The sequence below is a fragment of the Acipenser ruthenus genome, chromosome 29 (genome assembly GCF_902713425.1).
Source record: "Acipenser ruthenus chromosome 29, fAciRut3.2 maternal haplotype, whole genome shotgun sequence".
Lineage (NCBI taxonomy): Eukaryota > Metazoa > Chordata > Actinopteri > Acipenseriformes > Acipenseridae > Acipenser > Acipenser ruthenus.
In genome coordinates, this window is record NC_081217.1 from 11,255,282 (window position 1) to 11,280,623 (window position 25,342).

General features: G+C 40.2%; 23 non-coding genes across 23 annotated transcripts; 6 read left to right on the forward strand and 17 right to left on the reverse strand.

Moving 5' to 3' along the window:
• Positions 1-25: 25 nt before the first annotated feature.
• Positions 26-100, reverse strand: trnai-aau (transfer RNA isoleucine (anticodon AAU)). Its single transcript has one exon. It is a non-coding gene; the product is annotated as a tRNA-Ile (tRNA).
• A 1,481-nt stretch (positions 101-1,581) lies between these two features.
• On the reverse strand, positions 1,582-1,796 carry LOC131702256 (small nucleolar RNA U3). The gene has a single exon (XR_009309410.1). It is a non-coding gene; the product is annotated as a small nucleolar RNA U3 (small nucleolar RNA).
• A 1,701-nt stretch (positions 1,797-3,497) lies between these two features.
• trnas-aga (transfer RNA serine (anticodon AGA)) lies at positions 3,498-3,579 on the forward strand. Its single transcript has one exon. It is a non-coding gene; the product is annotated as a tRNA-Ser (tRNA).
• A 165-nt stretch (positions 3,580-3,744) lies between these two features.
• On the reverse strand, positions 3,745-3,818 carry trnai-aau (transfer RNA isoleucine (anticodon AAU)). Its single transcript has one exon. It is a non-coding gene; the product is annotated as a tRNA-Ile (tRNA).
• A 288-nt stretch (positions 3,819-4,106) lies between these two features.
• Positions 4,107-4,188, reverse strand: trnal-cag (transfer RNA leucine (anticodon CAG)). Its single transcript has one exon. It is a non-coding gene; the product is annotated as a tRNA-Leu (tRNA).
• Positions 4,189-5,300: 1,112 nt separating this feature from the next.
• On the reverse strand, positions 5,301-5,515 carry LOC131702325 (small nucleolar RNA U3). Its single transcript, XR_009309472.1, has one exon. It is a non-coding gene; the product is annotated as a small nucleolar RNA U3 (small nucleolar RNA).
• Positions 5,516-7,216: 1,701 nt separating this feature from the next.
• Positions 7,217-7,298, forward strand: trnas-aga (transfer RNA serine (anticodon AGA)). Its single transcript has one exon. It is a non-coding gene; the product is annotated as a tRNA-Ser (tRNA).
• A 165-nt stretch (positions 7,299-7,463) lies between these two features.
• trnai-aau (transfer RNA isoleucine (anticodon AAU)) lies at positions 7,464-7,537 on the reverse strand. The gene has a single exon. It is a non-coding gene; the product is annotated as a tRNA-Ile (tRNA).
• A 1,482-nt stretch (positions 7,538-9,019) lies between these two features.
• Positions 9,020-9,234, reverse strand: LOC131702326 (small nucleolar RNA U3). The gene has a single exon (XR_009309473.1). It is a non-coding gene; the product is annotated as a small nucleolar RNA U3 (small nucleolar RNA).
• Positions 9,235-10,935: 1,701 nt separating this feature from the next.
• trnas-aga (transfer RNA serine (anticodon AGA)) lies at positions 10,936-11,017 on the forward strand. Its single transcript has one exon. It is a non-coding gene; the product is annotated as a tRNA-Ser (tRNA).
• Positions 11,018-11,182: 165 nt separating this feature from the next.
• trnai-aau (transfer RNA isoleucine (anticodon AAU)) lies at positions 11,183-11,256 on the reverse strand. Its single transcript has one exon. It is a non-coding gene; the product is annotated as a tRNA-Ile (tRNA).
• Positions 11,257-11,544: 288 nt separating this feature from the next.
• trnal-cag (transfer RNA leucine (anticodon CAG)) lies at positions 11,545-11,626 on the reverse strand. The gene has a single exon. It is a non-coding gene; the product is annotated as a tRNA-Leu (tRNA).
• A 1,112-nt stretch (positions 11,627-12,738) lies between these two features.
• On the reverse strand, positions 12,739-12,953 carry LOC131702327 (small nucleolar RNA U3). The gene has a single exon (XR_009309474.1). It is a non-coding gene; the product is annotated as a small nucleolar RNA U3 (small nucleolar RNA).
• Positions 12,954-14,653: 1,700 nt separating this feature from the next.
• Positions 14,654-14,735, forward strand: trnas-aga (transfer RNA serine (anticodon AGA)). The gene has a single exon. It is a non-coding gene; the product is annotated as a tRNA-Ser (tRNA).
• Positions 14,736-14,900: 165 nt separating this feature from the next.
• trnai-aau (transfer RNA isoleucine (anticodon AAU)) lies at positions 14,901-14,974 on the reverse strand. Its single transcript has one exon. It is a non-coding gene; the product is annotated as a tRNA-Ile (tRNA).
• A 288-nt stretch (positions 14,975-15,262) lies between these two features.
• trnal-cag (transfer RNA leucine (anticodon CAG)) lies at positions 15,263-15,344 on the reverse strand. Its single transcript has one exon. It is a non-coding gene; the product is annotated as a tRNA-Leu (tRNA).
• Positions 15,345-16,456: 1,112 nt separating this feature from the next.
• LOC131702328 (small nucleolar RNA U3) lies at positions 16,457-16,671 on the reverse strand. Its single transcript, XR_009309475.1, has one exon. It is a non-coding gene; the product is annotated as a small nucleolar RNA U3 (small nucleolar RNA).
• Positions 16,672-18,372: 1,701 nt separating this feature from the next.
• Positions 18,373-18,454, forward strand: trnas-aga (transfer RNA serine (anticodon AGA)). Its single transcript has one exon. It is a non-coding gene; the product is annotated as a tRNA-Ser (tRNA).
• A 165-nt stretch (positions 18,455-18,619) lies between these two features.
• Positions 18,620-18,693, reverse strand: trnai-aau (transfer RNA isoleucine (anticodon AAU)). The gene has a single exon. It is a non-coding gene; the product is annotated as a tRNA-Ile (tRNA).
• Positions 18,694-20,175: 1,482 nt separating this feature from the next.
• On the reverse strand, positions 20,176-20,390 carry LOC131702329 (small nucleolar RNA U3). Its single transcript, XR_009309476.1, has one exon. It is a non-coding gene; the product is annotated as a small nucleolar RNA U3 (small nucleolar RNA).
• Positions 20,391-22,091: 1,701 nt separating this feature from the next.
• On the forward strand, positions 22,092-22,173 carry trnas-aga (transfer RNA serine (anticodon AGA)). The gene has a single exon. It is a non-coding gene; the product is annotated as a tRNA-Ser (tRNA).
• Positions 22,174-22,338: 165 nt separating this feature from the next.
• trnai-aau (transfer RNA isoleucine (anticodon AAU)) lies at positions 22,339-22,412 on the reverse strand. The gene has a single exon. It is a non-coding gene; the product is annotated as a tRNA-Ile (tRNA).
• A 1,482-nt stretch (positions 22,413-23,894) lies between these two features.
• On the reverse strand, positions 23,895-24,109 carry LOC131702182 (small nucleolar RNA U3). Its single transcript, XR_009309336.1, has one exon. It is a non-coding gene; the product is annotated as a small nucleolar RNA U3 (small nucleolar RNA).
• Positions 24,110-25,342: the final 1,233 nt, after the last annotated feature.

Genomic DNA, 25,342 nt, shown 5'->3' on the forward strand with positions numbered 1-25,342 from the left:
GTGGTTTCTTTAAAGAAGAAAAGTCATGGCCCGACGGGGATCGAACCCGCGACCTTGGCGTTATTAGCACCACGCTCTAACCAACTGAGCTAACCGGCCACACACATGGAGCGCGTTAATAAAACCCGAGAAAAACAAGGCCTGCGGACATTATGATTACCAAGATGTTATGTTAAACTCAACAATAACACATTCAAAGTATTGGAAAGGCATAATTAGAGGTCTCATCTTTATGAGGCAGTTTAGCAGTGTGAAGAAAGTGGCGAGGTGCGGGCTTGCGGTGACTTTCTCTCATTTAAAAAGCTGTGATTTGAATACTAAAAAGAAAAACATGTAAAATTACCAAGCATTCGGTGGACGTTTTAGAAATAAATTAACAAGAACTGTTGTCAGAAGTGGGGTTCGAGCCCACGCCTCCATGGAGACTGCGAACTGACCACAGCGCCTTAGACCGCTCGGCCATCCTGACTTACACCGACGACTTTGCACAACGCTGCAGCACACTGCTGAACCTCCCATGTCTGACGCTGCAGTAAATCACCTGGCGTGTGCGTGTACTTGTTCTTTTTCTGTTTATATTAAGGAGGGCGACAGGTTTTGTCGCATTTTGTATGGAATCACAAGGACACTCCTCTTACTGAAAGAAAATATACTGCAAACAGAGCGATCGCTTCACGGTTTGAATCAAAATCAGAACAGTCTGTTAGCAAATGAACTTCATCAAAAAACCACAAAGGCATTACATAAATGTTACAGATATATTTCGTAGACAGAACAGTTGTAACATATTTGAGTACATTTCTAAACAATCTGCTAATAACAGACATAATCTCAAAGCGCTATAATTTATTTTCAGATCTTATGAAAGACAAGTATGGTTGCGCATTATATCACAGAAAACAGGATAATCCTAGCGCTTCATTTAATCCCTCGGGTTGTACCATATGGAGATAGAAGATCCATTTGGATTCACATTGTAATAGTTTTTGATCGAGATTATCACGTCCTCGAGCTTGAAATATTTTTTGTATGCTGCGGTATTTCAGATCTGAAATGGAATGTTTGGCATCTACGAAATGTCTAGCTAGTGGTGAATGGATATCTTTTCTCCTAATTGAACTTTTATGCTTGCTCATCAATGCGCAATCGTCACTGTCTAGTAGTTTTACCAACATATTGCAAATGGCAAGGACAAAAAAACAAATAAATGACATGCGTTGAAGCACAGGTCATCACTTGTAAGACACTGTACTCTTTTTTCGTTGTATGGCTTGTAAAACGCAAACGCATTATCACAGGCGGCACAATTACGACATGGAAAATAATCCAGTAGATTTGTCCAGTACACCTAGATCTCTCGAACATGTCAATGAGTCAGCCCTTAATAAACACTGTCCGTGTTCATTTCTGTGTATATGACATTGTCTATAACCAATATCTGTTATGTAAGCGTATTGGTATGAAACCAATCGCAATTAATGCGATCCGTGTTTTCAGTCAGTTTGATAGTTTTAATCAATCATCGAAAAAGCAGCAGTTTTTTGCAACTGTAGTTCATCTTTCTTACGTTTTGGTAAGACACCCACTCAGAACGTGGCCGCTTCCTCCAGCCCCCTAAGGAACACTGGAGCGGTCATCAATAACAGCGAGCAGTTGGTCAAAAACAACACTCGCTGTCTTCTTCACGCTCAAAAACGAACACTCTCACTCTTCCTCGTGGGTAGCGAGCCCAAACACTTTCAAAACGCATTTCGCTAGCAAATCACTATAGAAATGATCCCTGAAAGTATTGTTTTATGGGCAAGTGGCCGACCGTCTCCCTCCAACTCTGAGTGGCACCGGTAGCTGTGCCGGTGACAAATAAACAGGAGCACTTTCATATAATGCAATTGCTGTAGCCCAGTGAGTTGTTACAATAACATTTCAAACTCATTCCAGACTGCAGGCGGTTAAAAGCTTAATTGGGTTCAATTTTTTGGTATGATTTAAAAAGTACGAGCCAGTTGCCTCATTTGCATTGCCTGCCTTCCTCCTTTGCACTGTGACGTCTATCAAATGTGTGCTTAAAATCTGATGAATACGATTCCCATTTGAACCGTAAATATTTTAATTATACGCATACAGTGTTCTGTTGGGCTCCGAGGGTGTTATCTAATAAAACAACGTAATCGGTGAGCGCGTTCGGCTTAACCAAAACGTTGCTGTTTCAAGCCCACGCAGGGACGAGGCATTCTTTTTGTCAATCGCCTTTCTGTCAAGCCAGTAAACCTGTATATAATAAGAAACATTCAACAGCTCGGAAACACCATAATAGAATCCAATGCGTTTACAAATGTGTTTTGAAACTGTTCATTTTTCACCCAAATGCGGTTCTCAAAAATTGTTTTGCCTACATTTTTCTATTGCTATTATTATTTTTTCCAGAGTAAGACGAAAAAGCAAACATCCATGAAATAGGTAAACACTGCTACAGCGCTTGAACTGTCTCAACAAACGTTCAGCTCTAAAACGTGTACATTGAAAGTCTATTAACATCTTTAACACAATCATGTGTGTTCCAATAGCGGCTATTCCACATGGTGATCAATAAAGTGAATGCTGGCTTTGTTCACATATTAGCAAGACGTTTTCAGGATTCACGCATATTCTGAACAAGCACACTAGAATATGGTAATGAAAGGACAGGAAAATAACAGGTTTATTGGCTTTGGTCTTGTATCGTCACCCTGACTACTGTCAGGTAAGGAAGTGGCATTAATCAAAACGTAATTATGTAAGGTTACCAATGCGCAAATACGAAGCATATTAAAACTTCTTCACAATCTTAAATCTTCCCACATGCATTTCAAACACTTACTGATAAGTACGGCCCTTTCCCAATGTAACTGCTTTGTTTGAACACCAAAGATGGCTTGGATATTTATGAAACCACGATACTATTGTTCCCACTTTCTTTAGAACTACCAAATGTGCGCTTCCCATGTCAGCCCTAGTGGCCTAATGGCTAAGGCCACTGGCCTCCTAAGCCAGGGATAGTGGGTTCGAGTCCCATCTGGGGTGGGGTTTTGTTATAAAATCGAACATAATTGTGTTATGTTTTATTGGCATGTGATATTTTGTAGATCTTGTTATCTGCTAAGTCCGCTCACGCTAGCCACAACGTGCTTGAGTGCTGTGGCAGCAGCCATGAAGCAAGTCAGTTTTTCAGTTGAAATCAAGATCTACTTTGTTTTTTGTGTATGGGTGGTTTGAAAAGATCACTTAAATTGTTACGTATTTTGAAATAAAGATGTATTCATTATTATGAACGTTGACAGAAAGGATATTGTATTTACATTTCCCACGTGTGCTTGCCTTGTATAAATCGATGGAGTTTCAACAAAGGCATTTGACTTCGGTTCATGTTAGCCTATACTGCCATCTGCAGCATTACCGCGGGTGTCTTTTACTTCTTTTGACAATAATATGGATCATTTCACAGTCCAATGTAAGAACATGTAGTCGTGGCCGAGTGGTTAAGGCGATGGACTAGAAATCCATTGGGGTTTCCCCGCGCAGGTTCGAATCCTGCCGACTACGTAAGCTTTCTTTTTAATTGTATGTGTTCATTCCTAATACATGTTTAAAGATGAGGAATCTGAAATATTACTGGTTCTACTTCATATCGCACCGGTTCATTTAGTTAAAGAATGTTCATTTTGGCACCATTCCAAATGCTGTGGTTTCTTTAAAGAAGAAAAGTCATGGCCCGTACGGGGATCGAACCCGCGACCTTGGCGTTATTAGCACCACGCTCTAACCAACTGAGCTAACCGGCCACACACATGGAGCGCGTTAATAAAACCCGAGAAAAACAAGGCCTGCGGACATTATGATTACCAAGATGTTATGTTAAACTCAACAATAACACATTCAAAGTATTGGAAAGGCATAATTAGAGGTCTCATCTTTATGAGGCAGTTTAGCAGTGTGAAGAAAGTGGCGAGGTGCGGGCTTGCGGTGACTTTCTCTCATTTAAAAAGCTGTGATTTGAATACTAAAAAGAAAAACATGTAAAATTACCAAGCATTCGGTGGACGTTTTAGAAATAAATTAACAAGAACTGTTGTCAGAAGTGGGGTTCGAGCCCACGCCTCCATGGAGACTGCGACCTGACCACAGCGCCTTAGACCGCTCGGCCATCCTGACTTACACCGACGACTTTGCACAACGCTGCAGCACACTGCTGAACCTCCCATGTCTGACGCTGCAGTAAATCACCTGGCGTGTGCGTGTACTTGTTCTTTTTCTGTTTATATTAAGGAGGGCGACAGGTTTTGTCGCATTTTGTATGGAATCACAAGGACACTCCTCTTACTGAAAGAAAATATACTGCAAACAGAGCGATCGCTTCACGGTTTGAATCAAAATCAGAACAGTCTGTTAGCAAATGAACTTCATCAAAAAACCACAAAGGCATTACATAAATGTTACAGATATATTTCGTAGACAGAACAGTTGTAACATATTTGAGTACATTTCTAAACAATCTGCTAATAACAGACATAATCTCAAAGCGCTATAATTTATTTTCAGATCTTATGAAAGACAAGTATGGTTGCGCATTATATCACAGAAAACAGGATAATCCTAGCGCTTCATTTAATCCCTCGGGTTGTACCATATGGAGATAGAAGATCCATTTGGATTCACATTGTAATAGTTTTTGATCGAGATTATCACGTCCTCGAGCTTGAAATATTTTTTGTATGCTGCGGTATTTCAGATCTGAAATGGAATGTTTGGCATCTACGAAATGTCTAGCTAGTGGTGAATGGATATCTTTTCTCCTAATTGAACTTTTATGCTTGCTCATCAATGCGCAATCGTCACTGTCTAGTAGTTTTACCAACATATTGCAAATGGCAAGGACAAAAAAACAAATAAATGACATGCGTTGAAGCACAGGTCATCACTTGTAAGACACTGTACTCTTTTTTCGTTGTATGGCTTGTAAAACGCAAACGCATTATCACAGGCGGCACAATTACGACATGGAAAATAATCCAGTAGATTTGTCCAGTACACCTAGATCTCTCGAACATGTCAATGAGTCAGCCCTTAATAAACACTGTCCGTGTTCATTTCTGTGTATATGACATTGTCTATAACCAATATCTGTTATGTAAGCGTATTGGTATGAAACCAATCGCAATTAATGCGATCCGTGTTTTCAGTCAGTTTGATAGTTTTAATCAATCATCGAAAAAGCAGCAGTGCTTTGCAACTGTAGTTCATCTTTCTTACGTTTTGGTAAGACACCCACTCAGAACGTGTCCGCTTCCTCCAGCCCCCTAAGGAACACTGGAGCGGTCATCAATAACAGCGAGCAGTTGGTCAAAAACAACACTCGCTGTCTTCTTCACGCTCAAAAACGAACACTCTCACTCTTCCTCGTGGGTAGCGAGCCCAAACACTTTCAAAACGCATTTCGCTAGCAAATCACTATAGAAATGATCCCTGAAAGTATTGTTTTATGGGCAAGTGGCCGACCGTCTCCCTCCAACTCTGAGTGGCACCGGTAGCTGTGCCGGTGACAAATAAACAGGAGCACTTTCATATAATGCAATTGCTGTAGCCCAGTGAGTTGTTACAATAACATTTCAAACTCATTCCAGACTGCAGGCGGTTAAAAGCTTAATTGGGTTCAATTTTTTGGTATGATTTAAAAAGTACGAGCCAGTTGCCTCATTTGCATTGCCTGCCTTCCTCCTTTGCACTGTGACGTCTATCAAATGTGTGCTTAAAATCTGATGAATACGATTCCCATTTGAACCGTAAATATTTTAATTATACGCATACAGTGTTCTGTTGGGCTCCGAGGGTGTTATCTAATAAAACAACGTAATCGGTGAGCGCGTTCGGCTTAACCAAAACGTTGCTGTTTCAAGCCCACGCAGGGACGAGGCATTCTTTTTGTCAATCGCCTTTCTGTCAAGCCAGTAAACCTGTATATAATAAGAAACATTCAACAGCTCGGAAACACCATAATAGAATCCAATGCGTTTACAAATGTGTTTTGAAACTGTTCATTTTTCACCCAAATGCGGTTCTCAAAAATTGTTTTGCCTACATTTTTCTATTGCTATTATTATTTTTTCCAGAGTAAGACGAAAAAGCAAACATCCATGAAATAGGTAAACACTGCTACAGCGCTTGAACTGTCTCAACAAACGTTCAGCTCTAAAACGTGTACATTGAAAGTCTATTAACATCTTTAACACAATCATGTGTGTTCCAATAGCGGCTATTCCACATGGTGATCAATAAAGTGAATGCTGGCTTTGTTCACATATTAGCAAGACGTTTTCAGGATTCACGCATATTCTGAACAAGCACACTAGAATATGGTAATGAAAGGACAGGAAAATAACAGGTTTATTGGCTTTGGTCTTGTATCGTCACCCTGACTACTGTCAGGTAAGGAAGTGGCATTAATCAAAACGTAATTATGTAAGGTTACCAATGCGCAAATACGAAGCATATTAAAACTTCTTCACAATCTTAAATCTTCCCACATGCATTTCAAACACTTACTGATAAGTACGGCCCTTTCCCAATGTAACTGCTTTGTTTGAACACCAAAGATGGCTTGGATATTTATGAAACCACGATACTATTGTTCCCACTTTCTTTAGAACTACCAAATGTGCGCTTCCCATGTCAGCCCTAGTGGCCTAATGGCTAAGGCCACTGGCCTCCTAAGCCAGGGATAGTGGGTTCGAGTCCCATCTGGGGTGGGGTTTTGTTATAAAATCGAACATAATTGTGTTATGTTTTATTGGCATGTGATATTTTGTAGATCTTGTTATCTGCTAAGTCCGCTCACGCTAGCCACAACGTGCTTGAGTGCTGTGGCAGCAGCCATGAAGCAAGTCAGTTTTTCAGTTGAAATCAAGATCTACTTTGTTTTTTGTGTATGGGTGGTTTGAAAAGATCACTTAAATTGTTACGTATTTTGAAATAAAGATGTATTCATTATTATGAACGTTGACAGAAAGGATATTGTATTTACATTTCCCACGTGTGCTTGCCTTGTATAAATCGATGGAGTTTCAACAAAGGCATTTGACTTCGGTTCATGTTAGCCTATACTGCCATCTGCAGCATTACCGCGGGTGTCTTTTACTTCTTTTGACAATAATATGGATCATTTCACAGTCCAATGTAAGAACATGTAGTCGTGGCCGAGTGGTTAAGGCGATGGACTAGAAATCCATTGGGGTTTCCCCGCGCAGGTTCGAATCCTGCCGACTACGTAAGCTTTCTTTTTAATTGTATGTGTTCATTCCTAATACATGTTTAAAGATGAGGAATTTGAAATATTACTGGTTCTACTTCATATCGCACCGGTTCATTTTGTTAAAGAATGTTCATTTTGGCACCATTCCAAATGCTGTGGTTTCTTTAAAGAAGAAAAGTCATGGCCCGTACGGGGATCGAACCCGCGACCTTGGCGTTATTAGCACCACGCTCTAACCAACTGAGCTAACCGGCCACACACATGGAGCGCGTTAATAAAACCCGAGAAAAACAAGGCCTGCGGACATTATGATTACCAAGATGTTATGTTAAACTCAACAATAACACATTCAAAGTATTGGAAAGGCATAATTAGAGGTCTCATCTTTATGAGGCAGTTTAGCAGTGTGAAGAAAGTGGCGAGGTGCGGGCTTGCGGTGACTTTCTCTCATTTAAAAAGCTGTGATTTGAATACTAAAAAGAAAAACATGTAAAATTACCAAGCATTCGGTGGACGTTTTAGAAATAAATTAACAAGAACTGTTGTCAGAAGTGGGGTTCGAGCCCACGCCTCCATGGAGACTGCGAACTGACCACAGCGCCTTAGACCGCTCGGCCATCCTGACTTACACCGACGACTTTGCACAACGCTGCAGCACACTGCTGAACCTCCCATGTCTGACGCTGCAGTAAATCACCTGGCGTGTGCGTGTACTTGTTCTTTTTCTGTTTATATTAAGGAGGGCGACAGGTTTTGTCGCATTTTGTATGGAATCACAAGGACACTCCTCTTACTGAAAGAAAATATACTGCAAACAGAGCGATCGCTTCACGGTTTGAATCAAAATCAGAACAGTCTGTTAGCAAATGAACTTCATCAAAAAACCACAAAGGCATTACATAAATGTTACAGATATATTTCGTAGACAGAACAGTTGTAACATATTTGAGTACATTTCTAAACAATCTGCTAATAACAGACATAATCTCAAAGCGCTATAATTTATTTTCAGATCTTATGAAAGACAAGTATGGTTGCGCATTATATCACAGAAAACAGGATAATCCTAGCGCTTCATTTAATCCCTCGGGTTGTACCATATGGAGATAGAAGATCCATTTGGATTCACATTGTAATAGTTTTTGATCGAGATTATCACGTCCTCGAGCTTGAAATATTTTTTGTATGCTGCGGTATTTCAGATCTGAAATGGAATGTTTGGCATCTACGAAATGTCTAGCTAGTGGTGAATGGATATCTTTTCTCCTAATTGAACTTTTATGCTTGCTCATCAATGCGCAATCGTCACTGTCTAGTAGTTTTACCAACATATTGCAAATGGCAAGGACAAAAAAACAAATAAATGACATGCGTTGAAGCACAGGTCATCACTTGTAAGACACTGTACTCTTTTTTCGTTGTATGGCTTGTAAAACGCAAACGCATTATCACAGGCGGCACAATTACGACATGGAAAATAATCCAGTAGATTTGTCCAGTACACCTAGATCTCTCGAACATGTCAATGAGTCAGCCCTTAATAAACACTGTCCGTGTTCATTTCTGTGTATATGACATTGTCTATAACCAATATCTGTTATGTAAGCGTATTGGTATGAAACCAATCGCAATTAATGCGATCCGTGTTTTCAGTCAGTTTGATAGTTTTAATCAATCATCGAAAAAGCAGCAGTGCTTTGCAACTGTAGTTCATCTTTCTTACGTTTTGGTAAGACACCCACTCAGAACGTGTCCGCTTCCTCCAGCCCCCTAAGGAACACTGGAGCGGTCATCAATAACAGCGAGCAGTTGGTCAAAAACAACACTCGCTGTCTTCTTCACGCTCAAAAACGAACACTCTCACTCTTCCTCGTGGGTAGCGAGCCCAAACACTTTCAAAACGCATTTCGCTAGCAAATCACTATAGAAATGATCCCTGAAAGTATTGTTTTATGGGCAAGTGGCCGACCGTCTCCCTCCAACTCTGAGTGGCACCGGTAGCTGTGCCGGTGACAAATAAACAGGAGCACTTTCATATAATGCAATTGCTGTAGCCCAGTGAGTTGTTACAATAACATTTCAAACTCATTCCAGACTGCAGGCGGTTAAAAGCTTAATTGGGTTCAATTTTTTGGTATGATTTAAAAAGTACGAGCCAGTTGCCTCATTTGCATTGCCTGCCTTCCTCCTTTGCACTGTGACGTCTATCAAATGTGTGCTTAAAATCTGATGAATACGATTCCCATTTGAACCGTAAATATTTTAATTATACGCATACAGTGTTCTGTTGGGCTCCGAGGGTGTTATCTAATAAAACAACGTAATCGGTGAGCGCGTTCGGCTTAACCAAAACGTTGCTGTTTCAAGCCCACGCAGGGACGAGGCATTCTTTTTGTCAATCGCCTTTCTGTCAAGCCAGTAAACCTGTATATAATAAGAAACATTCAACAGCTCGGAAACACCATAATAGAATCCAATGCGTTTACAAATGTGTTTTGAAACTGTTCATTTTTCACCCAAATGCGGTTCTCAAAAATTGTTTTGCCTACATTTTTCTATTGCTATTATTATTTTTTCCAGAGTAAGACGAAAAAGCAAACATCCATGAAATAGGTAAACACTGCTACAGCGTTTGAACTGTCTCAACAAACGTTCAGCTCTAAAACGTGTACATTGAAAGTCTATTAACATCTTTAACACAATCATGTGTGTTCCAATAGCGGCTATTCCACATGGTGATCAATAAAGTGAATGCTGGCTTTGTTCACATATTAGCAAGACGTTTTCAGGATTCACGCATATTCTGAACAAGCACACTAGAATATGGTAATGAAAGGACAGGAAAATAACAGGTTTATTGGCTTTGGTCTTGTATCGTCACCCTGACTACTGTCAGGTAAGGAAGTGGCATTAATCAAAACGTAATTATGTAAGGTTACCAATGCGCAAATACGAAGCATATTAAAACTTCTTCACAATCTTAAATCTTCCCACATGCATTTCAAACACTTACTGATAAGTACGGCCCTTTCCCAATGTAACTGCTTTGTTTGAACACCAAAGATGGCTTGGATATTTATGAAACCACGATACTATTGTTCCCACTTTCTTTAGAACTACCAAATGTGCGCTTCCCATGTCAGCCCTAGTGGCCTAATGGCTAAGGCCACTGGCCTCCTAAGCCAGGGATAGTGGGTTCGAGTCCCATCTGGGGTGGGGTTTTGTTATAAAATCGAACATAATTGTGTTATGTTTTATTGGCATGTGATATTTTGTAGATCTTGTTATCTGCTAAGTCCGCTCACGCTAGCCACAACGTGCTTGAGTGCTGTGGCAGCAGCCATGAAGCAAGTCAGTTTTTCAGTTGAAATCAAGATCTACTTTGTTTTTTGTGTATGGGTGGTTTGAAAAGATCACTTAAATTGTTACGTATTTTGAAATAAAGATGTATTCATTATTATGAACGTTGACAGAAAGGATATTGTATTTACATTTCCCACGTGTGCTTGCCTTGTATAAATCGATGGAGTTTCAACAAAGGCATTTGACTTCGGTTCATGTTAGCCTATACTGCCATCTGCAGCATTACCGCGGGTGTCTTTTACTTCTTTTGACAATAATATGGATCATTTCACAGTCCAATGTAAGAACATGTAGTCGTGGCCGAGTGGTTAAGGCGATGGACTAGAAATCCATTGGGGTTTCCCCGCGCAGGTTCGAATCCTGCCGACTACGTAAGCTTTCTTTTTAATTGTATGTGTTCATTCCTAATACATGTTTAAAGATGAGGAATTTGAAATATTACTGGTTCTACTTCATATCGCACCGGTTCATTTTGTTAAAGAATGTTCATTTTGGCACCATTCCAAATGCTGTGGTTTCTTTAAAGAAGAAAAGTCATGGCCCGTACGGGGATCGAACCCGCGACCTCGGCGTTATTAGCACCACGCTCTAACCAACTGAGCTAACCGGCCACACACATGGAGCGCGTTAATAAAACCCGAGAAAAACAAGGCCTGTGGACATTATGATTACCAAGATGTTATGTTAAACTCAACAATAACACATTCAAAGTATTGGAAAGGCATAATTAGAGGTCTCATCTTTATGAGGCAGTTTAGCAGTGTGAAGAAAGTGGCGAGGTGCGGGCTTGCGGTGACTTTCTCTCATTTAAAAAGCTGTGATTTGAATACTAAAAAGAAAAACATGTAAAATTACCAAGCATTCGGTGGACGTTTTAGAAATAAATTAACAAGAACTGTTGTCAGAAGTGGGGTTCGAGCCCACGCCTCCATGGAGACTGCGACCTGACCACAGCGCCTTAGACCGCTCGGCCATCCTGACTTACACCGACGACTTTGCACAACGCTGCAGCACACTGCTGAACCTCCCATGTCTGACGCTGCAGTAAATCACCTGGCGTGTGCGTGTACTTGTTCTTTTTCTGTTTATATTAAGGAGGGCGACAGGTTTTGTCGCATTTTGTATGGAATCACAAGGACACTCCTCTTACTGAAAGAAAATATACTGCAAACAGAGCGATCGCTTCACGGTTTGAATCAAAATCAGAACAGTCTGTTAGCAAATGAACTTCATCAAAAAACCACAAAGGCATTACATAAATGTTACAGATATATTTCGTAGACAGAACAGTTGTAACATATTTGAGTACATTTCTAAACAATCTGCTAATAACAGACATAATCTCAAAGCGCTATAATTTATTTTCAGATCTTATGAAAGACAAGTATGGTTGCGCATTATATCACAGAAAACAGGATAATCCTAGCGCTTCATTTAATCCCTCGGGTTGTACCATATGGAGATAGAAGATCCATTTGGATTCACATTGTAATAGTTTTTGATCGAGATTATCACGTCCTCGAGCTTGAAATATTTTTTGTATGCTGCGGTATTTCAGATCTGAAATGGAATGTTTGGCATCTACGAAATGTCTAGCTAGTGGTGAATGGATATCTTTTCTCCTAATTGAACTTTTATGCTTGCTCATCAATGCGCAATCGTCACTGTCTAGTAGTTTTACCAACATATTGCAAATGGCAAGGACAAAAAAACAAATAAATGACATGCGTTGAAGCACAGGTCATCACTTGTAAGACACTGTACTCTTTTTTCGTTGTATGGCTTGTAAAACGCAAACGCATTATCACAGGCGGCACAATTACGACATGGAAAATAATCCAGTAGATTTGTCCAGTACACCTAGATCTCTCGAACATGTCAATGAGTCAGCCCTTAATAAACACTGTCCGTGTTCATTTCTGTGTATATGACATTGTCTATAACCAATATCTGTTATGTAAGCGTATTGGTATGAAACCAATCGCAATTAATGCGATCCGTGTTTTCAGTCAGTTTGATAGTTTTAATCAATCATCGAAAAAGCAGCAGTGCTTTGCAACTGTAGTTCATCTTTCTTACGTTTTGGTAAGACACCCACTCAGAACGTGTCCGCTTCCTCCAGCCCCCTAAGGAACACTGGAGCGGTCATCAATAACAGCGAGCAGTTGGTCAAAAACAACACTCGCTGTCTTCTTCACGCTCAAAAACGAACACTCTCACTCTTCCTCGTGGGTAGCGAGCCCAAACACTTTCAAAACGCATTTCGCTAGCAAATCACTATAGAAATGATCCCTGAAAGTATTGTTTTATGGGCAAGTGGCCGACCGTCTCCCTCCAACTCTGAGTGGCACCGGTAGCTGTGCCGGTGACAAATAAACAGGAGCACTTTCATATAATGCAATTGCTGTAGCCCAGTGAGTTGTTACAATAACATTTCAAACTCATTCCAGACTGCAGGCGGTTAAAAGCTTAATTGGGTTCAATTTTTTGGTATGATTTAAAAAGTACGAGCCAGTTGCCTCATTTGCATTGCCTGCCTTCCTCCTTTGCACTGTGACGTCTATCAAATGTGTGCTTAAAATCTGATGAATACGATTCCATTTGAACCGTAAATATTTTAATTATACGCATACAGTGTTCTGTTGGGCTCCGAGGGTGTTATCTAATAAAACAACGTAATCGGTGAGCGCGTTCGGCTTAACCAAAACGTTGCTGTTTCAAGCCCACGCAGGGACGAGGCATTCTTTTTGTCAATCGCCTTTCTGTCAAGCCAGTAAACCTGTATATAATAAGAAACATTCAACAGCTCGGAAACACCATAATAGAATCCAATGCGTTTACAAATGTGTTTTGAAACTGTTCATTTTTCACCCAAATGCGGTTCTCAAAAATTGTTTTGCCTACATTTTTCTATTGCTATTATTATTTTTTCCAGAGTAAGACGAAAAAGCAAACATCCATGAAATAGGTAAACACTGCTACAGCGCTTGAACTGTCTCAACAAACGTTCAGCTCTAAAACGTGTACATTGAAAGTCTATTAACATCTTTAACACAATCATGTGTGTTCCAATAGCGGCTATTCCACATGGTGATCAATAAAGTGAATGCTGGCTTTGTTCACATATTAGCAAGACGTTTTCAGGATTCACGCATATTCTGAACAAGCACACTAGAATATGGTAATGAAAGGACAGGAAAATAACAGGTTTATTGGCTTTGGTCTTGTATCGTCACCCTGACTACTGTCAGGTAAGGAAGTGGCATTAATCAAAACGTAATTATGTAAGGTTACCAATGCGCAAATACGAAGCATATTAAAACTTCTTCACAATCTTAAATCTTCCCACATGCATTTCAAACACTTACTGATAAGTACGGCCCTTTCCCAATGTAACTGCTTTGTTTGAACACCAAAGATGGCTTGGATATTTATGAAACCACGATACTATTGTTCCCACTTTCTTTAGAACTACCAAATGTGCGCTTCCCATGTCAGCCCTAGTGGCCTAATGGCTAAGGCCACTGGCCTCCTAAGCCAGGGATAGTGGGTTCGAGTCCCATCTGGGGTGGGGTTTTGTTATAAAATCGAACATAATTGTGTTATGTTTTATTGGCATGTGATATTTTGTAGATCTTGTTATCTGCTAAGTCCGCTCACGCTAGCCACAACGTGCTTGAGTGCTGTGGCAGCAGCCATGAAGCAAGTCAGTTTTTCAGTTGAAATCAAGATCTACTTTGTTTTTTGTGTATGGGTGGTTTGAAAAGATCACTTAAATTGTTACGTATTTTGAAATAAAGATGTATTCATTATTATGAACGTTGACAGAAAGGATATTGTATTTACATTTCCCACGTGTGCTTGCCTTGTATAAATCGATGGAGTTTCAACAAAGGCATTTGACTTCGGTTCATGTTAGCCTATACTGCCATCTGCAGCATTACCGCGGGTGTCTTTTACTTCTTTTGACAATAATATGGATCATTTCACAGTCCAATGTAAGAACATGTAGTCGTGGCCGAGTGGTTAAGGCGATGGACTAGAAATCCATTGGGGTTTCCCCGCGCAGGTTCGAATCCTGCCGACTACGTAAGCTTTCTTTTTAATTGTATGTGTTCATTCCTAATACATGTTTAAAGATGAGGAATCTGAAATATTACTGGTTCTACTTCATATCGCACCGGTTCATTTAGTTAAAGAATGTTCATTTTGGCACCATTCCAAATGCTGTGGTTTCTTTAAAGAAGAAAAGTCATGGCCCGTACGGGGATCGAACCCGCGACCTTGGCGTTATTAGCACCACGCTCTAACCAACTGAGCTAACCGGCCACACACATGGAGCGCGTTAATAAAACCCGAGAAAAACAAGGCCTGCGGACATTATGATTACCAAGATGTTATGTTAAACTCAACAATAACACATTCAAAGTATTGGAAAGGCATAATTAGAGGTCTCATCTTTATGAGGCAGTTTAGCAGTGTGAAGAAAGTGGCGAGGTGCGGGCTTGCGGTGACTTTCTCTCATTTAAAAAGCTGTGATTTGAATACTAAAAAGAAAAACATGTAAAATTACCAAGCATTCGGTGGACGTTTTAGAAATAAATTAACAAGAACTGTTGTCAGAAGTGGGGTTCGAGCCCACGCCTCCATGGAGACTGCGACCTGACCACAGCGCCTTAGACCGCTCGGCCATCCTGACTTACACCGACGACTTTGCACAACGCTGCAGCACACTGCTGAACCTCCCATGTCTGACGCTGCAGTAAATCACCTGGCGTGTGCGTGTACTTGTTCTTTTTCTGTTTATATTAAGGAGGGCGACAGGTTTTGTCGCATTTTGTATGGAATCACAAGGACACTCCTCTTACTGAAAGAAAATATACTGCAAACAGAGCGATCGCTTCACGGTTTGAATCAAAATCAGAACAGTCTGTTAGCAAATGAACTTCATCAAAAAACCACAAAGGCATTACATAAATGTTACAGATATATTTCGTAGACAGAACAGTTGTAACATATTTGAGTACATTTCTAAACAATCTGCTAATAACAGACATAATCTCAAAGCGCTATAATTTATTTTCAGATCTTATGAAAGACAAGTATGGTTGCGCATTATATCACAGAAAACAGGATAATCCTAGCGCTTCATTTAATCCCTCGGGTTGTACCATATGGAGATAGAAGATCCATTTGGATTCACATTGTAATAGTTTTTGATCGAGATTATCACGTCCTCGAGCTTGAAATATTTTTTGTATGCTGCGGTATTTCAGATCTGAAATGGAATGTTTGGCATCTACGAAATGTCTAGCTAGTGGTGAATGGATATCTTTTCTCCTAATTGAACTTTTATGCTTGCTCATCAATGCGCAATCGTCACTGTCTAGTAGTTTTACCAACATATTGCAAATGGCAAGGACAAAAAAACAAATAAATGACATGCGTTGAAGCACAGGTCATCACTTGTAAGACACTGTACTCTTTTTTCGTTGTATGGCTTGTAAAACGCAAACGCATTATCACAGGCGGCACAATTACGACATGGAAAATAATCCAGTAGATTTGTCCAGTACACCTAGATCTCTCGAACATGTCAATGAGTCAGCCCTTAATAAACACTGTCCGTGTTCATTTCTGTGTATATGACATTGTCTATAACCAATATCTGTTATGTAAGCGTATTGGTATGAAACCAATCGCAATTAATGCGATCCGTGTTTTCAGTCAGTTTGATAGTTTTAATCAATCATCGAAAAAGCAGCAGTGCTTTGCAACTGTAGTTCATCTTTCTTACGTTTTGGTAAGACACCCACTCAGAACGTGTCCGCTTCCTCCAGCCCCCTAAGGAACACTGGAGCGGTCATCAATAACAGCGAGCAGTTGGTCAAAAACAACACTCGCTGTCTTCTTCACGCTCAAAAACGAACACTCTCACTCTTCCTCGTGGGTAGCGAGCCCAAACACTTTCAAAACGCATTTCGCTAGCAAATCACTATAGAAATGATCCCTGAAAGTATTGTTTTATGGGCAAGTGGCCGACCGTCTCCCTCCAACTCTGAGTGGCACCGGTAGCTGTGCCGGTGACAAATAAACAGGAGCACTTTCATATAATGCAATTGCTGTATCCCAGTGAGTTGTTACAATAACATTTCAAACTCATTCCAGACTGCAGGCGGTTAAAAGCTTAATTGGGTTCAATTTTTTGGTATGATTTAAAAAGTACGAGCCAGTTGCCTCATTTGCATTGCCTGCCTTCCTCCTTTGCACTGTGACGTCTATCAAATGTGTGCTTAAAATCTGATGAATACGATTCCCATTTGAACCGTAAATATTTTAATTATACGCATACAGTGTTCTGTTGGGCTCCGAGGGTGTTATCTAATAAAACAACGTAATCGGTGAGCGCGTTCGGCTTAACCAAAACGTTGCTGTTTCAAGCCCACGCAGGGACGAGGCATTCTTTTTGTCAATCGCCTTTCTGTCAAGCCAGTAAACCTGTATATAATAAGAAACATTCAACAGCTCGGAAACACCATAATAGAATCCAATGCGTTTACAAATGTGTTTTGAAACTGTTCATTTTTCACCCAAATGCGGTTCTCAAAAATTGTTTTGCCTACATTTTTCTATTGCTATTATTATTTTTTCCAGAGTAAGACGAAAAAGCAAACATCCATGAAATAGGTAAACACTGCTACAGCGCTTGAACTGTCTCAACAAACGTTCAGCTCTAAAACGTGTACATTGAAAGTCTATTAACATCTTTAACACAATCATGTGTGTTCCAATAGCGGCTATTCCACATGGTGATCAATAAAGTGAATGCTGGCTTTGTTCACATATTAGCAAGACGTTTTCAGGATTCACGCATATTCTGAACAAGCACACTAGAATATGGTAATGAAAGGACAGGAAAATAACAGGTTTATTGGCTTTGGTCTTGTATCGTCACCCTGACTACTGTCAGGTAAGGAAGTGGCATTAATCAAAACGTAATTATGTAAGGTTACCAATGCGCAAATACGAAGCATATTAAAACTTCTTCACAATCTTAAATCTTCCCACATGCATTTCAAACACTTACTGATAAGTACGGCCCTTTCCCAATGTAACTGCTTTGTTTGAACACCAAAGATGGCTTGGATATTTATGAAACCACGATACTATTGTTCCCACTTTCTTTAGAACTACCAAATGTGCGCTTCCCATGTCAGCCCTAGTGGCCTAATGGCTAAGGCCACTGGCCTCCTAAGCCAGGGATAGTGGGTTCGAGTCCCATCTGGGGTGGGGTTTTGTTATAAAATCGAACATAATTGTGTTATGTTTTATTGGCATGTGATATTTTGTAGATCTTGTTATCTGCTAAGTCCGCTCACGCTAGCCACAACGTGCTTGAGTGCTGTGGCAGCAGCCATGAAGCAAGTCAGTTTTTCAGTTGAAATCAAGATCTACTTTGTTTTTTGTGTATGGGTGGTTTGAAAAGATCACTTAAATTGTTACGTATTTTGAAATAAAGATGTATTCATTATTATGAACGTTGACAGAAAGGATATTGTATTTACATTTCCCACGTGTGCTTGCCTTGTATAAATCGATGGAGTTTCAACAAAGGCATTTGACTTCGGTTCATGTTAGCCTATACTGCCATCTGCAGCATTACCGCGGGTGTCTTTTACTTCTTTTGACAATAATATGGATCATTTCACAGTCCAATGTAAGAACATGTAGTCGTGGCCGAGTGGTTAAGGCGATGGACTAGAAATCCATTGGGGTTTCCCCGCGCAGGTTCGAATCCTGCCGACTACGTAAGCTTTCTTTTTAATTGTATGTGTTCATTCCTAATACATGTTTAAAGATGAGGAATTTGAAATATTACTGGTTCTACTTCATATCGCACCGGTTCATTTTGTTAAAGAATGTTCATTTTGGCACCATTCCAAATGCTGTGGTTTCTTTAAAGAAGAAAAGTCATGGCCCGTACGGGGATCGAACCCGCGACCTTGGCGTTATTAGCACCACGCTCTAACCAACTGAGCTAACCGGCCACACACATGGAGCGCGTTAATAAAACCCGAGAAAAACAAGGCCTGCGGACATTATGATTACCAAGATGTTATGTTAAACTCAACAATAACACATTCAAAGTATTGGAAAGGCATAATTAGAGGTCTCATCTTTATGAGGCAGTTTAGCAGTGTGAAGAAAGTGGCGAGGTGCGGGCTTGCGGTGACTTTCTCTCATTTAAAAAGCTGTGATTTGAATACTAAAAAGAAAAACATGTAAAATTACCAAGCATTCGGTGGACGTTTTAGAAATAAATTAACAAGAACTGTTGTCAGAAGTGGGGTTCGAGCCCACGCCTCCATGGAGACTGCGAACTGACCACAGCGCCTTAGACCGCTCGGCCATCCTGACTTACACCGACGACTTTGCACAACGCTGCAGCACACTGCTGAACCTCCCATGTCTGACGCTGCAGTAAATCACCTGGCGTGTGCGTGTACTTGTTCTTTTTCTGTTTATATTAAGGAGGGCGACAGGTTTTGTCGCATTTTGTATGGAATCACAAGGACACTCCTCTTACTGAAAGAAAATATACTGCAAACAGAGCGATCGCTTCACGGTTTGAATCAAAATCAGAACAGTCTGTTAGCAAATGAACTTCATCAAAAAACCACAAAGGCATTACATAAATGTTACAGATATATTTCGTAGACAGAACAGTTGTAACATATTTGAGTACATTTCTAAACAATCTGCTAATAACAGACATAATCTCAAAGCGCTATAATTTATTTTCAGATCTTATGAAAGACAAGTATGGTTGCGCATTATATCACAGAAAACAGGATAATCCTAGCGCTTCATTTAATCCCTCGGGTTGTACCATATGGAGATAGAAGATCCATTTGGATTCACATTGTAATAGTTTTTGATCGAGATTATCACGTCCTCGAGCTTGAAATATTTTTTGTATGCTGCGGTATTTCAGATCTGAAATGGAATGTTTGGCATCTACGAAATGTCTAGCTAGTGGTGAATGGATATCTTTTCTCCTAATTGAACTTTTATGCTTGCTCATCAATGCGCAATCGTCACTGTCTAGTAGTTTTACCAACATATTGCAAATGGCAAGGACAAAAAAACAAATAAATGACATGCGTTGAAGCACAGGTCATCACTTGTAAGACACTGTACTCTTTTTTCGTTGTATGGCTTGTAAAACGCAAACGCATTATCACAGGCGGCACAATTACGACATGGAAAATAATCCAGTAGATTTGTCCAGTACACCTAGATCTCTCGAACATGTCAATGAGTCAGCCCTTAATAAACACTGTCCGTGTTCATTTCTGTGTATATGACATTGTCTATAACCAATATCTGTTATGTAAGCGTATTGGTATGAAACCAATCGCAATTAATGCGATCCGTGTTTTCAGTCAGTTTGATAGTTTTAATCAATCATCGAAAAAGCAGCAGTGCTTTGCAACTGTAGTTCATCTTTCTTACGTTTTGGTAAGACACCCACTCAGAACGTGTCCGCTTCCTCCAGCCCCCTAAGGAACACTGGAGCGGTCATCAATAACAGCGAGCAGTTGGTCAAAAACAACACTCGCTGTCTTCTTCACGCTCAAAAACGAACACTCTCACTCTTCCTCGTGGGTAGCGAGCCCAAACACTTTCAAAACGCATTTCGCTAGCAAATCACTATAGAAATGATCCCTGAAAGTATTGTTTTATGGGCAAGTGGCCGACCGTCTCCCTCCAACTCTGAGTGGCACCGGTAGCTGTGCCGGTGACAAATAAACAGGAGCACTTTCATATAATGCAATTGCTGTAGCCCAGTGAGTTGTTACAATAACATTTCAAACTCATTCCAGACTGCAGGCGGTTAAAAGCTTAATTGGGTTCAATTTTTTGGTATGATTTAAAAAGTACGAGCCAGTTGCCTCATTTGCATTGCCTGCCTTCCTCCTTTGCACTGTGACGTCTATCAAATGTGTGCTTAAAATCTGATGAATACGATTCCCATTTGAACCGTAAATATTTTAATTATACGCATACAGTGTTCTGTTGGGCTCCGAGGGTGTTATCTAATAAAACAACGTAATCGGTGAGCGCGTTCGGCTTAACCAAAACGTTGCTGTTTCAAGCCCACGCAGGGACGAGGCATTCTTTTTGTCAATCGCCTTTCTGTCAAGCCAGTAAACCTGTATATAATAAGAAACATTCAACAGCTCGGAAACACCATAATAGAATCCAATGCGTTTACAAATGTGTTTTGAAACTGTTCATTTTTCACCCAAATGCGGTTCTCAAAAATTGTTTTGCCTACATTTTTCTATTGCTATTATTATTTTTTCCAGAGTAAGACGAAAAAGCAAACATCCATGAAATAGGTAAACACTGCTACAGCGTTTGAACTGTCTCAACAAACGTTCAGCTCTAAAACGTGTACATTGAAAGTCTATTAACATCTTTAACACAATCATGTGTGTTCCAATAGCGGCTATTCCACATGGTGATCAATAAAGTGAATGCTGGCTTTGTTCACATATTAGCAAGACGTTTTCAGGATTCACGCATATTCTGAACAAGCACACTAGAATATGGTAATGAAAGGACAGGAAAATAACAGGTTTATTGGCTTTGGTCTTGTATCGTCACCCTGACTACTGTCAGGTAAGGAAGTGGCATTAATCAAAACGTAATTATGTAAGGTTACCAATGCGCAAATACGAAGCATATTAAAACTTCTTCACAATCTTAAATCTTCCCACATGCATTTCAAACACTTACTGATAAGTACGGCCCTTTCCCAATGTAACTGCTTTGTTTGAACACCAAAGATGGCTTGGATATTTATGAAACCACGATACTATTGTTCCCACTTTCTTTAGAACTACCAAATGTGCGCTTCCCATGTCAGCCCTAGTGGCCTAATGGCTAAGGCCACTGGCCTCCTAAGCCAGGGATAGTGGGTTCGAGTCCCATCTGGGGTGGGGTTTTGTTATAAAATCGAACATAATTGTGTTATGTTTTATTGGCATGTGATATTTTGTAGATCTTGTTATCTGCTAAGTCCGCTCACGCTAGCCACAACGTGCTTGAGTGCTGTGGCAGCAGCCATGAAGCAAGTCAGTTTTTCAGTTGAAATCAAGATCTACTTTGTTTTTTGTGTATGGGTGGTTTGAAAAGATCACTTAAATTGTTACGTATTTTGAAATAAAGATGTATTCATTATTATGAACGTTGACAGAAAGGATATTGTATTTACATTTCCCACGTGTGCTTGCCTTGTATAAATCGATGGAGTTTCAACAAAGGCATTTGACTTCGGTTCATGTTAGCCTATACTGCCATCTGCAGCATTACCGCGGGTGTCTTTTACTTCTTTTGACAATAATATGGATCATTTCACAGTCCAATGTAAGAACATGTAGTCGTGGCCGAGTGGTTAAGGCGATGGACTAGAAATCCATTGGGGTTTCCCCGCGCAGGTTCGAATCCTGCCGACTACGTAAGCTTTCTTTTTAATTGTATGTGTTCATTCCTAATACATGTTTAAAGATGAGGAATTTGAAATATTACTGGTTCTACTTCATATCGCACCGGTTCATTTTGTTAAAGAATGTTCATTTTGGCACCATTCCAAATGCTGTGGTTTCTTTAAAGAAGAAAAGTCATGGCCCGTACGGGGATCGAACCCGCGACCTTGGCGTTATTAGCACCACGCTCTAACCAACTGAGCTAACCGGCCACACACATGGAGCGCGTTAATAAAACCCGAGAAAAACAAGGCCTGTGGACATTATGATTACCAAGATGTTATGTTAAACTCAACAATAACACATTCAAAGTATTGGAAAGGCATAATTAGAGGTCTCATCTTTATGAGGCAGTTTAGCAGTGTGAAGAAAGTGGCGAGGTGCGGGCTTGCGGTGACTTTCTCTCATTTAAAAAGCTGTGATTTGAATACTAAAAAGAAAAACATGTAAAATTACCAAGCATTCGGTGGACGTTTTAGAAATAAATTAACAAGAACTGTTGTCAGAAGTGGGGTTCGAGCCCACGCCTCCATGGAGACTGCGAACTGACCACAGCGCCTTAGACCGCTCGGCCATCCTGACTTACACCGACGACTTTGCACAACGCTGCAGCACACTGCTGAACCTCCCATGTCTGACGCTGCAGTAAATCACCTGGCGTGTGCGTGTACTTGTTCTTTTTCTGTTTATATTAAGGAGGGCGACAGGTTTTGTCGCATTTTGTATGGAATCACAAGGACACTCCTCTTACTGAAAGAAAATATACTGCAAACAGAGCGATCGCTTCACGGTTTGAATCAAAATCAGAACAGTCTGTTAGCAAATGAACTTCATCAAAAAACCACAAAGGCATTACATAAATGTTACAGATATATTTCGTAGACAGAACAGTTGTAACATATTTGAGTACATTTCTAAACAATCTGCTAATAACAGACATAATCTCAAAGCGCTATAATTTATTTTCAGATCTTATGAAAGACAAGTATGGTTGCGCATTATATCACAGAAAACAGGATAATCCTAGCGCTTCATTTAATCCCTCGGGTTGTACCATATGGAGATAGAAGATCCATTTGGATTCACATTGTAATAGTTTTTGATCGAGATTATCACGTCCTCGAGCTTGAAATATTTTTTGTATGCTGCGGTATTTCAGATCTGAAATGGAATGTTTGGCATCTACGAAATGTCTAGCTAGTGGTGAATGGATATCTTTTCTCCTAATTGAACTTTTATGCTTGCTCATCAATGCGCAATCGTCACTGTCTAGTAGTTTTACCAACATATTGCAAATGGCAAGGACAAAAAAACAAATAAATGACATGCGTTGAAGCACAGGTCATCACTTGTAAGACACTGTACTCTTTTTTCGTTGTATGGCTTGTAAAACGCAAACGCATTATCACAGGCGGCACAATTACGACATGGAAAATAATCCAGTAGATTTGTCCAGTACACCTAGATCTCTCGAACATGTCAATGAGTCAGCCCTTAATAAACACTGTCCGTGTTCATTTCTGTGTATATGACATTGTCTATAACCAATATCTGTTATGTAAGCGTATTGGTATGAAACCAATCGCAATTAATGCGATCCGTGTTTTCAGTCAGTTTGATAGTTTTAATCAATCATCGAAAAAGCAGCAGTGCTTTGCAACTGTAGTTCATCTTTCTTACGTTTTGGTAAGACACCCACTCAGAACGTGTCCGCTTCCTCCAGCCCCCTAAGGAACACTGGAGCGGTCATCAATAACAGCGAGCAGTTGGTCAAAAACAACACTCGCTGTCTTCTTCACGCTCAAAAACGAACACTCTCACTCTTCCTCGTGGGTAGCGAGCCCAAACACTTTCAAAACGCATTTCGCTAGCAAATCACTATAGAAATGATCCCTGAAAGTATTGTTTTATGGGCAAGTGGCCGACCGTCTCCCTCCAACTCTGAGTGGCACCGGTAGCTGTGCCGGTGACAAATAAACAGGAGCACTTTCATATAATGCAATTGCTGTAGCCCAGTGAGTTGTTACAATAACATTTCAAACTCATTCCAGACTGCAGGCGGTTAAAAGCTTAATTGGGTTCAATTTTTTGGTATGATTTAAAAAGTACGAGCCAGTTGCCTCATTTGCATTGCCTGCCTTCCTCCTTTGCACTGTGACGTCTATCAAACGTGTGCTTAAAATCTGATGAATACGATTCCCATTTGAACCGTAAATATTTTAATTATACGCATACAGTGTTCTGTTGGGCTCCGAGGGTGTTATCTAATAAAACAACGTAATCGGTGAGCGCGTTCGGCTTAACCAAAACGTTGCTGTTTCAAGCCCACGCAGGGACGAGGCATTCTTTTTGTCAATCGCCTTTCTGTCAAGCCAGTAAACCTGTATATAATAAGAAACATTCAACAGCTCGGAAACACCATAATAGAATCCAATGCGTTTACAAATGTGTTTTGAAACTGTTCATTTTTCACCCAAATGCGGTTCTCAAAAATTGTTTTGCCTACATTTTTCTATTGCTATTATTATTTTTTCCAGAGTAAGACGAAAAAGCAAACATCCATGAAATAGGTAAACACTGCTACAGCGCTTGAACTGTCTCAACAAACGTTCAGCTCTAAAACGTGTACATTGAAAGTCTATTAACATCTTTAACACAATCATGTGTGTTCCAATAGCGGCTATTCCACATGGTGATCAATAAAGTGAATGCTGGCTTTGTTCACATATTAGCAAGACGTTTTCAGGATTCACGCATATTCTGAACAAGCACACTAGAATATGGTAATGAAAGGACAGGAAAATAACAGGTTTATTGGCTTTGGTCTTGTATCGTCACCCTGACTACTGTCAGGTAAGGAAGTGGCATTAATCAAAACGTAATTATGTAAGGTTACCAATGCGCAAATACGAAGCATATTAAAACTTCTTCACAATCTTAAATCTTCCCACATGCATTTCAAACACTTACTGATAAGTACGGCCCTTTCCCAATGTAACTGCTTTGTTTGAACACCAAAGATGGCTTGGATATTTATGAAACCACGATACTATTGTTCCCACTTTCTTTAGAACTACCAAATGTGCGCTTCCCATGTCAGCCCTAGTGGCCTAATGGCTAAGGCCACTGGCCTCCTAAGCCA